The sequence below is a fragment of the Thermobia domestica genome, chromosome 14 (assembly GCF_964235325.1).
Source record: "Thermobia domestica chromosome 14, izTheDome1.hap1.1, whole genome shotgun sequence".
NCBI lineage: Eukaryota > Metazoa > Arthropoda > Insecta > Zygentoma > Lepismatidae > Thermobia > Thermobia domestica.
The window spans coordinates 158,227,779-158,243,796 of NC_137467.1; the positions used below are offsets into that span (position 1 = coordinate 158,227,779).

The 16,018-nt window shown below is 36.5% G+C and overlaps 1 non-coding gene across 1 annotated transcript; it reads right to left on the reverse strand.

Moving 5' to 3' along the window:
- Positions 1 to 1,855: 1,855 nt before the first annotated feature.
- Positions 1,856 to 1,927, reverse strand: TRNAR-ACG (transfer RNA arginine (anticodon ACG)). The gene has a single exon. It is a non-coding gene; the product is annotated as a tRNA-Arg (tRNA).
- Positions 1,928 to 16,018: the final 14,091 nt, after the last annotated feature.

Genomic DNA, 16,018 nt, shown 5'->3' on the forward strand with positions numbered 1-16,018 from the left:
AATGAGAGCAGTGATTCGCTTTTTGCATGTGGAAGGTGTGAAACTTGTGGACATATTTGGTTGAGTGCAAGCACAGTGTGGTGACAGCTGTTTGTCACGAAGAAAGATCTACGAATGGATAGAGCGGCTCAACACGGAATAACTTGTGTATGTATGTGACGAGGCAAGATTGGGCAGGCCATCGACGTCAATTACTGAGGACAATGTGGATGTCGTTGAGCGAATACTAAGGGAAAACCGAAGAAACACAGTGGACGATATCGCTAATACTTTAAACATCAGCACTACGGAATAAAGATTTGAAAGTAACGAAGGCGTCATCGCTGCGGTGCAAAATTGGTTACAGATGCAACAGGAAAGCTTTCCTTCTGGTCGAATCAAGAGAAACTTGTGAAACGATGCAAAAAGTACATTGAAGTCCAGGGAGGTTACGTAGAAAAATAAGGTATCTTTTAGGTTTCTATCATTAGAATAAGTACAGATTTTCTCAAATATACCTTAACCTTTTTAATTATCCTTGTACTTAACAGGCTCGTGGCTTGGGCACCAACTTGTGTGATGTGATAATGATACATGAGAGTCAGCGAAGAACACTTCAAGGAAATTAGTCGCACGTCCAAAAGGAGATGCCAATATCTACTGTGTCTACACGATGTAATATGATAGTGAAGTTAAGTATATTGCAACACACACACACTCATATGCGCACGATATAAATTCGTAGTTTCGTCAGCATGTATAATTTGCAGGAGTAGTTCAGCAAAATAAAGTCACAGTGAATCCTTCCAACGTTATGCAATTACTGTTTGGTGCTTCTGACACATCTCCCATAGTTGTCAATAACAGCACAAGAAAGGCACATACCACGGGTATTGCAATTGTCACTGAAAGTCAGGGTGGATGATATAGTTACAATGGGCACAGAAGAAACATTAACATTAGCATTTGCAAAGGGAGATAGGGACAGGGAAGAGAATGCTGCCCAATATTCACCTGGGAATGACGAGGTATAGTGCAGCCAAAATGTCTTGAGCCGTGGCAAATATGCGAACTAAAGCTCACATCCTCGAAATATCCACGCTTGAGTCAATAAGGTTTCAGCTGTTGCTAAGCAAGAGAGCCTTAGCCAAAGGGAGTGGAATTCCTACAGCCGATAGCAGCGCTCGGAACGGAAGACTAGGGATCAAGTCAATGGGGTATATCTATAGAAGAGTGCGGTAGCGGCACAATCGTACATGGTCAAGCAGGCATTAAATTTGATACAAACCAAAGGCTGTCACCTATTGGAGAAGTGGTATTAAGAAATCGATGCTCGTACAAGCAAAGTTCAGAAAGGTAACCTCAAGGCAGCAGTTAGACGCTAGGTAAGGGAAGTCACTTGCAGAGGAACACGGAAGGATAAGATGTCGCAGGTATATCAGTATGTTCTTTGGCAATTCCAAGACTTTCGTGAAGCACACTTTCCAGTACACGATGTTGATCTATGCGGCCATGAGCTTTGCAGGGCTTTGTGAAGACATGGACCCGTCAATCAATTAAACAGAAGGAACATCAGATGCCGCCATAAAGAACGTAAATATTAATGACTAAACTAACTCCAACAATGTTAGACCATCATTATTTTCTGGGAGTGCAAATGTAGACACATTTGAGAATGAAGTCAATGCATTGTGTCCAGAAAGTGCTGAGATGAAAATGAAATGAAATGAAATATTTGAGTTTTACGTCCCACGATTATGCCGGTTAAGCTAAAGGAGACGGTGATGATGAGAAACGAATGAAATTGTGGAATGAAAAAGTGGGAGAACCCCGAGTAAACCCACGAGCACGGTGTTTGTCCACCATAAAGTCCACACGGCGCGAGCTGGGATCGAACCAGGGACCCCAAGCACCGTAGATTAACGCTCTACCACTGAGCCATCGTGCCCCCCAAGTGCTGAGATGAGTAAACACTTAAGCAGATAGTTGAAAACTGGCAATTTAAATTATGCGTTACTTGCTGATTATCTGCATTGGCCAGACACACCTAAGCGCAAGGGGAAACGCAATATAGAGCGCCTACCGCTTGTTGTCACCTCAGAGAAACACCAAGAAATGATAAGAGAGAAGGAAACCTGGAAGAAGCAAATTGAAGAAGAAAAGCTAAGTGGAAAAGAACGAGAGAGGAATCCAAGGCAGAAAACAGAAGGAAAATGCTAGCAAGAGTAGGATATAAAGATTGTACAGCAGAAATGAATCGAAAAATTGTACAGCCAGAGAGGAACCAGAAATAGGTGAGAGTAGGGCTAGAACCGGAAACATTCTCCTCAAAATTCAAAACAGTAACAAACTGCAAAGTGATTTTTGTTCGGTGCCCAAATGAATATCAGTAAGAACTCTAATAAATCATGTCGGAAATGTGCACTACTGTTAAACGCTTACAACATGATAACGCGTTATTTTGTGTACAGATAGTTTTCTTTTATATTGCATTCCTAGAGATCACAAGGTTCATATTCCAGAAGACCTGCAAGATGATGATTTTGGGTGCCATATTCGCTATGTTCTGGACGATGACAGCGAAGATATAGATATTTAATGTTATGTTGATAGTGAGTAATATCACTCAGTCTCTGTAATGTAAATCATGCGACCCTAGTTTCTCGTTTCCTTCTTTAGAGTTTTTTTTCCTGAACTTAAATGTTATTGTTTGCAGAATGTTATAAACAATTTCAAGTGATTTCTTGTAATTATTGGTCAAAGAGTAACCTGATCCCACACAGCACACCGACGTCCAATGTACATCCATTTAACGTCCGGGCAAGGATTTACGGGATGTCCAGCGGACGTGTGGTTTTGGTCCATATAACGTCTAGTGGATGTACACGGGAGAGTACAGGTGGCACAGTTGCCGTGCATCTACTGGACGTCCAGAACGCACATATTATGTCCATTTCTGGTACCAAAACGAACTAATTATGGACGTACAGACGCCCAATGGACGTTCAGAAGACGTGTTCTTTTGGTCCATACGACGTCCACTCGATATACACAAGATGTTACTTTGGGACAGTTGCCATGCATCTCCTGGACGTCCATTCGGAGCTAAAATGGACCTATTAAGGACTTCAAACTGATGTAGAGGATGTCCATATGTGGATATCATTGGAACCTGAACGTACAAATTGTGACTATTTTTGGTCCCTACACGGACCAATTATGGACTTCCACTGAATGTTCTAAAGGACTGCCACAGAAGAACTATTTCACTCGAAGCCCGCTACGCAAGCCATGCTATCTAGAACCAATCTATTTCTAACAGCGTTACACTTTTACCACATCAAAGTGGCATCTAAATAAACCTTATTCCAGAAATTTTTACCATCAGTCAATAAGTACACACGTCAATATTTACACTATAAAGTTCTATGTGCAAACAAATAAACAATGAGACATTACTATGGTCACGTTTTTTAAGAATACGTTTAGTTTAATCAAAATTCTGGTTGTGTACCACAAAAAAAAAAAAGTTTCGACTTTTATCTACTAAAAGGTCAAACTATTCGAAAATTATGTATGAATAGCAAATATAATTTCAATTTTACATGGATCTTTTTTTATCCTAATTGAGGTTATACCATATATTTATTCATGCATTACTGATCCTTCTCCTTTAATAAAGGTCGGTGGGTTTTACACCGTGCCAATAAAATTAAAATATTCTACATCATGTAGTTATTAATAAAAATCTAAATAAGTATGAAATAGCATGTGCCCTTTACAGCTAGATTAAAAACTACAATAATGCTTCCTTATTTCCCGACAATAAGCACTCAAAATGTAATTAACAAAGTAAAGTATTTTGCCCATACGCTTCAGTTAATAGAATTTGTATCTTAATTTATCATCTTCAAACCTGCATCCTCTTCCACTGTTTGCATTTGCGTAGAGAAATATCGAAAACTGAAAACTCTATAGTAACACTTTCGTTTCATTACCGCCACCTTCCCCATTTCTGTGATTGATGTAAAAACCTCCATCGATTCAGCCTGAAGTTTCATAGCGTTCACCTCCGGTGCTTGGGGTCCCTGGTTCGATCCCAGCTCGCGCCGTGTGGACTTTGTGGTGGACAAACACCGTGCTCGTGGGTTTTCTCGGGGTTCTTCCGTTTCCTCCCACTTTCTTGATTCCACCATTTCACTCATCTCTCTCTTCGGGGGGCGCGGTGGCTCAGTGGTAGAGCGTTCACCTCTGGTGCTTGGGGTCCCGGGTTCGATCCCAGCCCCCGCCAAGTGAACTTTGTGGTGGACAAACACCGCGCTCGTGGGTTTTCTCGGGGTTCTCCCGTTTCCTCCCACTTTCTTCATTCCACCATTTCACTCATCTCTCATTATCACCGTCTCCTTTAGCCTAACCGGCATAACCGTGGGACATAAAACTTAAAGATTTCATTTCATTTTTCACTCATCTCTCATCATCACAGTCTCCTTTAGCCTAACCGGCATAACCGTGGGACGTAAAACTTAAAGATTTCATTTCATTTCCTGAAGTTTCATAATTCGTTTCTGAAATATCACTTCTCTCTTTTCCTTTGTATGGACAACAGGCTGGACAGCTAATCTTCTTCTAGCTTTTTAACATTGTCCCCAAAACCTTTTTTTTATATTATCGTACTCATAAGAAATAATAACTTAAACATGACGTCCCTTAATGCCCGAGAACGTTTCAAATACATAACTTTGAAATTGTATACATTATAAAAATAAGGAAGTCGTAACAAAAAGAAAGAAATAAGATAACAATACACTTTATTGAGTGACCTGTCATTACGTCTTAAAGTTCTTAACAGTTTCCTTGATTTATTTTCAAGAAGATTGTAATTTTTTACATTTGTATACAAAGAAAATAGATAAAACTATCTAGCTATTTAAAAATAGTAAGATATTTCGCTATAAAACTATCTAGCTATTTCGCTATAATACTATCTAGCTATTTCGCTAGGGCCAATGGGCACAAAACACTGAAATCTGGTCCTGTACACAATGAGTGATTGACAGAAATCCTTTCTTATTGCTGTTCTCCATATTTCTTTTTTCTGAAATCAAGAAAATGGGAAAATTAATTCTAGATACTAACATCAGAACGATCAAAATTATTTAAAAAAAAATCAAATTATGAGCTTGTAGTTAAATAAGTTTTTATGTTTAATTTTAAAGAGTAAAAATTACGTGACCGGGGTCGGGGATCGAACCTGAGAACTTCTAACTTTAAACTATACAAACGAGACTCAAAGGTACAAAGTTAAAATTCCAAATTCCAAATTGACCCACAAATTACAAAATGTATTGTTATTAAAATGTGTTTACGTAAGCATTATGAAAGATTAAGCACTTAAAATAGCATGTTTCAAAGGAAGCCATGTCTTCTGGACAATAGAAAGAATGTCTTGAGATGAATAATTATGGAAATTTACGAAATCATATTACGGAAAAAAAGGAAGAAAAGCATTTTAAGAAATGCATGCCCTTACACTTTTTTCTGTTATGACAAACTATTACAGAATTAGATATTGCAGTTGGAAGAAAACTGAAAAATGTATATAAAACCAAGAAGAGATTCAAAGTTTTCTCCTGTCAAATGAGAATTGAGCCGCCAGCAAAGCAGAAAAATACCCTCTGATGCTTATCACAATTGGGTGCAACACTGCATGCTTTCCACTAATCTAACATGTTCAGTGTCCTTGCAGGAATCAACCTCCAAAGCACATGAAATCTTCCTAATTATAATGTTTGTATATAATCCCTAATGTATACCATAAAGCATAGTCTATTTAATACTTTATTTTTCTAAAACTATATGGAATATAAAACTTTTTATTGAAAAAAATCTAAAATTGAAATATTGTATGGCGCGACATCATCATTTCACATTCTTAGAATGACACTGAGAAAAACATATTTTGACTTCCTTTTTTTATTAACTCCATCCACCACAAATCACAAAGGAACATAGTGCTTGGAGAGAGTCTTGTCATTGCAATGTGGGAAACAAATTTACTATAAACGGATACGGTTGTTATTTAGTGTTAAAATTAATTTTAATTTCAAAAGTATTTAAGAAATTCTGAAGGAAAAGGAAATAATAATAATAATAATAATTGATTACACAAAGAAACTGCCTACCTGAACACATTTTTCATTAAAACTAAAATCATACCTCAGCCAATTCCAATTGGGTTTTACTACATGCAAACAAACTGAGAAAGTGAATGGTGAGCTAACAGCAACAGCAGATTATAGCATTCTTCAATAAACTACAGCATACTCCCGATTATACGCTGGCGTCTCCCGGAAAAAAGTTAACTCAATAAAGCTACTGCACGAGTCATACAGAACGAGACTGTTTAAATATAGAGTATAAATTAACTTACAGTATCGTACCTTGGCTTCACTGTAAATATACACTTTTTCGTTGATTGTTTTACGTTGTACTGAACAATACCGGTACAAATATTTTTAGTGTTCTGTATACATATTTGCACACTTTTTCTTACGTTTTACGTACAATACAATAAGTTTTTTAAGCTAGAACAATTTTTGTTTTACGAACAAGTATTGTCTGTCATTTTCAGCTATTCGCGGTGCCTCTGCTACCTAATTCCGCGAATAATCGGGAGTTTATTGTTCTCTTTTTCTCTACTGCTGCTTGTTCGGTTAACCTGAAAGAGCTTTCAACTAATAAGAAAACTTTGAAAACTGAAATGAAATTACGAAAATATTGAGCCCTAAGAAATTACTGAGTCTTTGCAGAATCATTATCCCTTCATTCATTGGAAAACTAAAGAGAACTCTAATAATCTCCAACAGAAGGATAGATTCGGGATCCGAACACCTATACTATATGTCGAAATTTTTATACTTTTTACAAGTTTCAAATTTTTATGAAAAGTATGATTTGAATGCATAAAGATAGCAGACGATTTCTGCTTCAAACCAAGTAATTGCCCAAACTCAGTATCTCAAACATATAGTTGTAATTATAAATACATTATTGCACTTTTCTCCAGAAAGGCATAAGCAGATATGTCGACTTTTGGCGAAATCAAGATATTTTGCCTTTTTAGCTTTATCATTTGTGAGCAAAAGCATATAACTATAAAGTTTTAGCAAGATATGAACCATAGCATTTCATTCCTTTTCTGTAATGAAAAAAAAAATCTGAATTCTCCTTCAGAGCTACAAATCGACGCAGAAAAGGGGCAGTTTCAACAGAGTTAGCAGCTAATACTGAATAGATATTTTTACCAAATCCTGTACTGTTGATCTACGAGGTTGCTGCATTGGACCGTCGAAATATGTCTAACAGCTAATAAACTTCCAGTCTAAAGTATACCTACTTGTACTCCTGTAACCCTATACAATTTGGAAAGTAATACAAATTATATAAAACTTTAATATTCTCTTTCGCATGGATCCTCACGAAGCACAAAATTATGCACAGAACTTATTCGTTATTTCTTGAGCTTCATATGTTTTAATAATAGATTTAACTAAGTTGAAAAGTAAAACGGGATTAAAATCTATTCGAACTTTGGAACTTCTAATAGTTTCTAACAAAATAAAGTGCCGAATTAAATCCATCAAATTCAGTTCAGCTAGTTTTGCATTTCCCGACCAATGCATATGCCTAAACAGGTGCAATGTGCGTGCAACGCGACTTATCACATGGAAGTGTTAGCGAAGCTTGTCTAATATAGCTCACTTAAATGAGATACTTACTTTGTTCCTTATCTTCAGCAGAAGCAAGGCACACGGAACTAACGCCAACATCTTGCTTCCTAATAGATTTAATTACTTTAGGTGGTGTAGGTAGCATTTCGAACATAGAATTCACTTCGTCGTCCGAAGTTTCACTGTTAATTTCTGGTGTTAAAGGCCTTTGTTCCTTTCGTTTACGTAAATGTCCTTCATCGTCTGTGTTCAGATCTGAGGTGTACTCAGCCTTTCTCAGCTTGCTACGAGCCTTGTCATAGCAGTCTGTATTAAATAAGGAAATTTAAAATAGAATTAAAAGTATGGAAATTTATGTAACTTTCGATTTTTATATACAATACACTTATATGTGCAGATATCGTTATTCTGTAACACTACTTTTAATTAAAAAGCTGTAGTAGAATATTTTTAATACTTATACGTCCAAGCTTATTTTATTTTTCGAAAATGTAAGTTTTATTTACACAGGTTGAGTCAGAAGGTTGTTTACAACGCTTGAGGCGAAATTCTAGAGATCAACAGGAGAACAAAAACCTCAAAGACATCGTGTCTAGCTCTATTTACATGCGTTTTCGTAATTCTAGCCTGGCAAGACAAACCGTGATGTTACCTAACGCATAGGTCCTATCCAACTTCTTTCCAATATCTCATACCCTTTCCCTTCAGTGCTGAGACAAATTAGTGTAAAAGTCACAAATAAAAATAAGTTTCCCCGGAGTCAAAAGAGGACCCAGTGCAAAAATGCTAAATTTTCGTCCCATTTTGATCTAGAATCACCTCCCAAGCGTAGGAACGACTTTTTGATACATTCCGTAGATCAAAATTTCTCTCCTTCCCCCCAAAATATATCTACTCAAAATTTTTTTTTTAAAAAAATGACTCGTTACAGGTTTCGATGCTCGAATGTAATACTATGGAAGGAAAAAATGAAGCACCTTTAAAAATTGAGCTGCAGATGTGAATGCGGTCACAGTGTTGGGCAATTGTCCAGTTAGAAAAAGCTACATATGTGAGCACGGGTAGAAAAATAAAAGGATAATTTATAGTACGACATTTATGCATAAAATCTTTGATTTCAAGTTCTTTGCACACTTAGGGTTTAGAATGATATTTGTGACTCCTATTGTTCGAAAATGAACAGCGATAATCAGCCTAAAAGAATATACGAACTTCTAAGGTAATTTTTGGTAAAGTTTTATTCGAACAACTTCGTTCAAATGGACAACCGACAAACCTTAAGCCACAACCACGGGCAACGAAGGCTTGCCTGCATCCTGTCTACTACTTAAAGCGAGTGTCTTCCCAGTGTTAGAATTAAATTTCATCAATAGGGGAGCCTTCCAAAGACGTAGAAGAAAGGTGTTTGTAATCTAAGTCAGAGTGGGCTGTGATGATATATAAACCAAAAAAATAATAGCTCAACACACATGCAATGAAGAAAATAAACCAAAGTACTTTCGGCGATTTTACATTGGTATCCTCGTTGTTACTAATAGAGTGAATACACAAGCACTGGATTCACGAATGGTTAAAAAACGGTAATATATATATAAAGCAAGAAGAGCATTAATACGTCACTACACGTACTACAGTACTACAGTAATCACGTCACTACAGTAAAAAATACAAATTAACCAGTATTTTATTTATTTATTTATTTACTGCTTTTCAACCATTTGTGAAGGAAATACCTATGCATCCTTTTTAAACTGGTAACAACCTAGGATGACGATGTGAAATTGCAGAAACTACTTGAACAACACCCACCCACCCTATATATACTGTATATATATATATATGGTATTATAAAAATCGTGGACAAGCTCTACAGGAACTTCTAGAAGTCAAAAGGAGACAAAATAAATTATCTTGCGTTTTTTCCTGTGGAACCTCCTTTCATTGGAAGAGTCCTTCTAAGGGTCCAAATTTGAATTTTACATTGGCTTTTAGGCAACTTTCAATGAACAATTTGCCAGGAAAGGAAATAGGATATTGGAAAGAAGTCGAATACGAGCTGTTCATAAGGTAACATTCTGCTTTTCTGTTATGCAGTGCGCAGATACAGGCTTGCAGTAAAACTGGACCATTAGGTCAAAATAGACATGCTAACTACAAACATTTATCTGAGTCCTGAATGACAAAGTAACGAGATGTTAATTTATGAATAAGCTTTATCCTACTTCTTTCCAATACCCCACACCCTTTCCTGGTCCTTTGTTTTTCGAAAGTTGTTTATAAACCAAAAATAAAATTCAAAATTGAGCTCTTTGAGCGGCCTTACCAAGGAAAGTAGGGCCCACAAGAAAAAAAATACTCTTCTTTTGAGCTCTAGCGTAAGTTGCTGATAAAAATGAGGATATTACACAGGCGTATACGATATACTAAAATCTAAAGTATTAGGAATGTAGCCTACCATACAATACAGTTCAATTACTCACCGTCGAGCAAGACATGATATATTATGTGTAATTGAAAGGAAAAATGTTATAAGGTAGATATTTGTAATCGAATTCAAAAATGTTATCTATCTAACATTGAGCCGATTTAATACGAAAATATATTTATCGCACATTAAATGTGCAACATAAAAATTGTACTATTTTTTTTTTAAAAAAAAGAGATAAACATATTTGAGTCATTGCACGTCAAATTATTACACTACAGCCCATTTTCAACCCGACCCTTTTCTTTCAAGTAAATTTTATTTCCGTGTTATCCTGGATAAAAAAAATCATTAACTGTCTTAGAAGAAATTATGAAATAATTACAATTTTAACTACGTCCATTATAGCTTACAATTTAGCCTTTAAATATTAAGACTAAAACCAAATTGATGATGCAATTTTTTTGACAATTTTTTATATTTCAGACTCGTGTCTCTGGTAACATGCTACACGTATGAACGTAACACTGCATTTCTACTAGGACTGTACCGCAAATGCCATTTAATTCTGGAGATGGTGTGCTATGGACTTACAAATCTTACAACCATTTGTTGACTTAAACCGAAACAATTAGCCATAGACCCCAAAAACGTATGGTCCTCTCAATACAGACCGATTATACTATCCTCAAACCAGCTATAAGTCTGTGACCAAGCAGATACGAAGGAGGACCACCGTTAGAAAGTTCCCCCTTATTAACTGCGTCTTAGTTATTTCGTCTCCGCTAGACGACCTTCAGAATTGGAATTTACAAACAAATTCTATATAACAAACAAACTTCGTTACCACCAAAAGTTGGTTAATAAGCAAAGATAATAAAAAGGAAAATTAAAAAAAAATCCAGTTTAAGAAAATTTAAATAATAAAAATTACTCTAATCAAAAGGTGAACTAAGTAAATAGGAATAAATTACATGTCCGGAGGAAAGCTTAAAATTAAATCGGATAGTTATTAGTACAAGTCCATCGGTGATGGAAAATAACGTTAAACTTTCTTACTGTGAGCTCACACACATGTCTCTCCACATCACACCGCTCTGCCCCGAAGGAACCATGACAAACGCCATGAAGTATACAAGGAGATGAAAATTTCCTCTCACACGAAAACAAAGTAGGAAGAAAGTACTTAATTCGAATGAAAATAAAGTACAAAAAAAAAAAAACTGGAAAATACCGAAATAATGAAAAAAAACATAGGATGTGTTAACCTGTATTACTCTTTCCTTACTAAATCTTCCTCGTTATTGGAAATATTGTAAATATATAATATAATAACGTTACTAAATAATATATGGACGTATTTATGAAGTTTCGCAAGATATCAATACACATAGATATCATTACACTATCCGTCTTCACTTACACGCCGAATTGCGACTAATTTCCACTCAACCTCATCGGGTCGATATACCTTTTACACCGAAACTTTAAAACTGAAAATTTCTATAGTTACATTGTAAGTGTTAATCCAATCCCGATATTCGAAGAAAAGACACTTCTACATCTCCTACTCCCAGCTTCTAGAAATCTGAGAGCTATAATCTTTAACGAATGACATTTCTTCTATCCACCTCTGGCAGATGTGTCGAAGAAAAAAATATCACTGCTAGCCAGGCCGGTAGCCAGCCCAAAAATTTAGGGGGGGCCGGCTGAGGTTAGGGGGGGGGCCTGATCCAACCATATTATAGTTCATCACCATATTATAGTTCATATCTAAGCGTATCGTAACATTTTTAAAGGGGGCCAGCAAAAATTTAGGGGGGGCCCGCCCCCCTAGACCCCCTTGGATACGGGCCTGCTGCTAGCATTTGCTAGTAATTATTTCAACTTAATAAATATAAAGGATACTGTAAATAATAAACTTTACTATTATGATAAAAAAAATTGATACTATAGACCTTTTACGTTCATTTATTAACTGACATTTCTGTTTCTTGGCAAAGCGCTGATACTTAAATACACGATAAAAAATCTATACGGAAAAGGGTATATAAGACGTAAACTTACTGATTAACGTGGAATCCGAACCACCTGTGCTCTCGCCGGTAATCGAACTCGGGTCTCGCACGCCAACTGCTTAGCCACGGAGGAGCTCACTTCTGCAATGTATTTATACTTATGGTATTACTGCTGTATTGCCAGAATACGAAAATAAGAAAAGGAATATTATTTAGTTTCTCACCCAAAATACTAGATATTGGCCCTGGCTCACTTGATAATGATTAATGTTCGAAATACGATGTGAACGTATGGCATAAAAGCTAGTCCATAAAACACTGACTAATTTGTGCTACGTGGCCAGTAAAAAGCACGAATGCCATCTAACCGAGTCAAAACAGGAGAGCAGAAACAGCGTCCGTACGGAGCAGGCGCGTCAGCGGCGATGAGTATATGCATAAACGAGGAGAGTGGAACAACAATTTCATCTAACAGTTCATTTCATAAAACGCACGCCTTATGTGTTGCACAGCTTTGGGGGAGGTACTACATGCAATCCAAAAAAGTACCAAAATGTACTAAATTAGATTATACTCGATTAGGTTTGGTTAAATGTTCCTCTTCTTTTCTGTAGCTTCAATTTGTTTACACTAGTCACAATAAACATTTTGCCTGTTTAGTAGACCATGCCTTTCACACGATTTCGACAACTGACACTCATTTTTATATAACTTCATAAAACTCAATCACGATATGACACAACCTTGTCATTTACGCACTGCCTTTCCCAAAAAGCATAACAAATATACCGCCAAATAGTCCCTTCCGCCCGGCAAGGTTCTAGATTACTGGCCCCCCTTCCCATTGAGCAGTAATAAATACAGAAAACAACGTGCCCTGCGGGGCTCTAACCCGCCTTCGCTCGCTCGGCAATACTGTATAAGTTAATCTAGAACCTTTCCCTTCCGCCCCCCATATATATAGTGTAGTTTACAATATCAAAAATAACTAACGACAAGTATTTTGGTAACTATCACCCTCAACTTACTTTTACTCACGAACCAAAAGAAACTCTCCAATTTATCTGGTAAATTTTCTAAAATTGGTCCGGCGATACAGTAGTTAACCCATACTGAGCCCTCCTGAAGTCAATCTGCAAGTAGTAATGGAGCTCCTCATTTTGTGCATGCTCGGCTAAAAGAAATACAAAACTCTAATCTAACCTGGGAATGTAAGAAATCTGTCAAAATTTGGTAGAACCGTCTTCTCGAGTAATGTCGAATTGAGTCCTGAGCTTTGGTACAGAAGGAACGAACCTCACTAGCATCTTATATGAGGGTGTTATTGCAACCTTCACCATCTGAATTCACTGATATATATATATATATATATATATATATATATATATATATATATATATATATATATATATATATATATATATTACCAATTCCCATGTGCCCATCTACGTTACCCCAGCCTATAATTGATAATGAGTTACTTTTGTCCACATACACATAAACTTTCAGTTGTATAATAAATGGTGCACCGGAATAAATCTATATAAACAAATCACTCATCATATCTTACCTTTTCCGCAGTTCCTATTCTCTCTTCTTTCTTCAATCCAACATAGAACTAAAAGTATTAACATCACTGAAATTTCTACGCTTCTCAACCACTGAATTCAAACCTGCTGAGAGTGCACTGTGCAAGGATCTGCGCATGTGCCGTCACTAACAATTGAATGTTGTTTTCCATACGTCCCTTTTTTATCCAGATTATGTAGCTCCGTGGACGTTTCATTCGTGGATTAAATATTGACATCCAATGGACCATCCACTGAAGACCAGAAAATGGATATTCACTTCTGAACGTAATATGGACATCCAATGGACCGTCCACTCAAGTTCAGAATGTGGATATCCATTGCCGAACGTAATATGGACCACCAATGGATGTTACGCATAAGTCAATGTACTAAAACTGGACGTTCTGGATCTAATATGTACGTCCACTGGCTGTGATGTGCTCTGTGGGGTAACAGTGGTAGTAAATGCGCAACCGAACCTAATTGGACAGAGGAGTTTCCAACATAACACCATCTAACTACAGAAGAAACAGAAATCATGGCAGGACAGACTACCGTGGATGTGACGTAAAGGATAAATACAGATCCGTTAGGAGACACAATATTTCACCACCTGTGAAACGAAGAAGAATTGAATCTGATTTGGCCGATAATATAACACCATCTAAACACAGCCGAAATAATGCGATTTATGTGAAACGCTGCCCAGATGGCAGGTATCATGGTAATACACGTAAGAAACTAAGAACTATAGAAATAAAGAAAGCGGAAAACTGTATTCCGATTTGGAAGTTTCAATGTGACTTGAATGAACTTGTTGGTCATTTGTTCCGTGCGGTTACAAAAGAGAGAAAAAAATGTGTTAATTCATGATTTCAGGAGGTATGATAATAAAAATATATGTGTATGATATTTTTCCACAGAGGAGTTTCCAACCCTGCTAGTGTGCTGGTGGCTGAGCACGAGGGCCGACTCCGCCATTCCTGTTAAATGATGGCAGCTATGTATATCATCAAATTGAAGAGAGGATGAATGGACTACACGTATATAGAAAGTACATTTGTTTCAGGAAATAGCAAGATAATGTTTCGGAAGAGATTATTTTGCGAGTATTTAATTTATTTCTTTATATCCGGTATTATTAACGTATCGTGGCGAATCGTGTTGCATTTACTTTTTTTCTTGAATTCAATTGAATCCGAGAGAATGAGGGATTTGCCGAGCAGAGTGAATGCCTGAACATGTGAGATTGGTAAGTGTTACTTTATTTTCCCTTAATTTTTGATTCAGTTTATATTCTTTCTTTCTTTTTTACGTCTGTTCAAGGTGTGTAGTTTTTGTGATTGGTTTGGTAAACCGGATTGAATGGAGGAGTGTGTGCGTGTGTGTGTGACACTCGCGGAAAGAAGAATTGTTTTCTTTCTTTTTTTGCCCTTTGGCTGTTGAAGAGTTTGTAAGTTGTTCGCGATTTATGTTAAGACGTGCTACCGGAATATTTCTTTCAATATTTAATGTGAATAGACGTAATTCAAGGCCCATCCATTCTTTCTCCAATTTATATATTTTTTAAAAAAGTCTTACTACTCGGAACGTATCACCAATTAATAAAAAAATTTGATTTACAGAAATATTGTATTTAGTTAAGAAAATAATAAATTTATTGTTAGATTTGTTAATGGAAGTCCTAGTTTCTTTTGCAAAAGTAAAAATCCAATACTCTCATCCTAACTAAATGATCTACACTAGCTCCAGCCTGTAATATCTTTTCCCGTTTCTGGTTCCTTGTGGTATTCCTATTTCTGAGGTCCTTGTTTAGATCAACCTTACTCAGGAATGGGGGTACCACTTGGGTTAGATTGGGGGAGGGAGGTTACAAGGTATGTTCAACAGGAATTCAAATTTGGATTTTATATCCAAATCGATGTGAGTATCGGAAAGTAAGGTGATACTAGAAGTTGTAGACTATATAGGGTGGTTCATTTGTATAAAAAGAAAAATTAAATTAAATTATTAGTATATTAGAAGTCTGTATTGATGAGTGGTGATTTCTCGGTCATTGAAAATTGTGAATTTCGGTCACTTCTCTGTGGGAAACGGATACCATAATAAAGTAATAAGGCTAATGTATACTAGGCACGATATTAAGGTAAACGCCTTTGTATATTGTATTTGTAAACTCATTCAGCATTTTCGAGATTAGTCTGTCAGTACGCGTTATTGAATGGCGATCGTTCGAGAATCCTAACAGTGTAGTGTGTAATTATTATTTAATGTATTTCTGTGTATCTAGTAGAG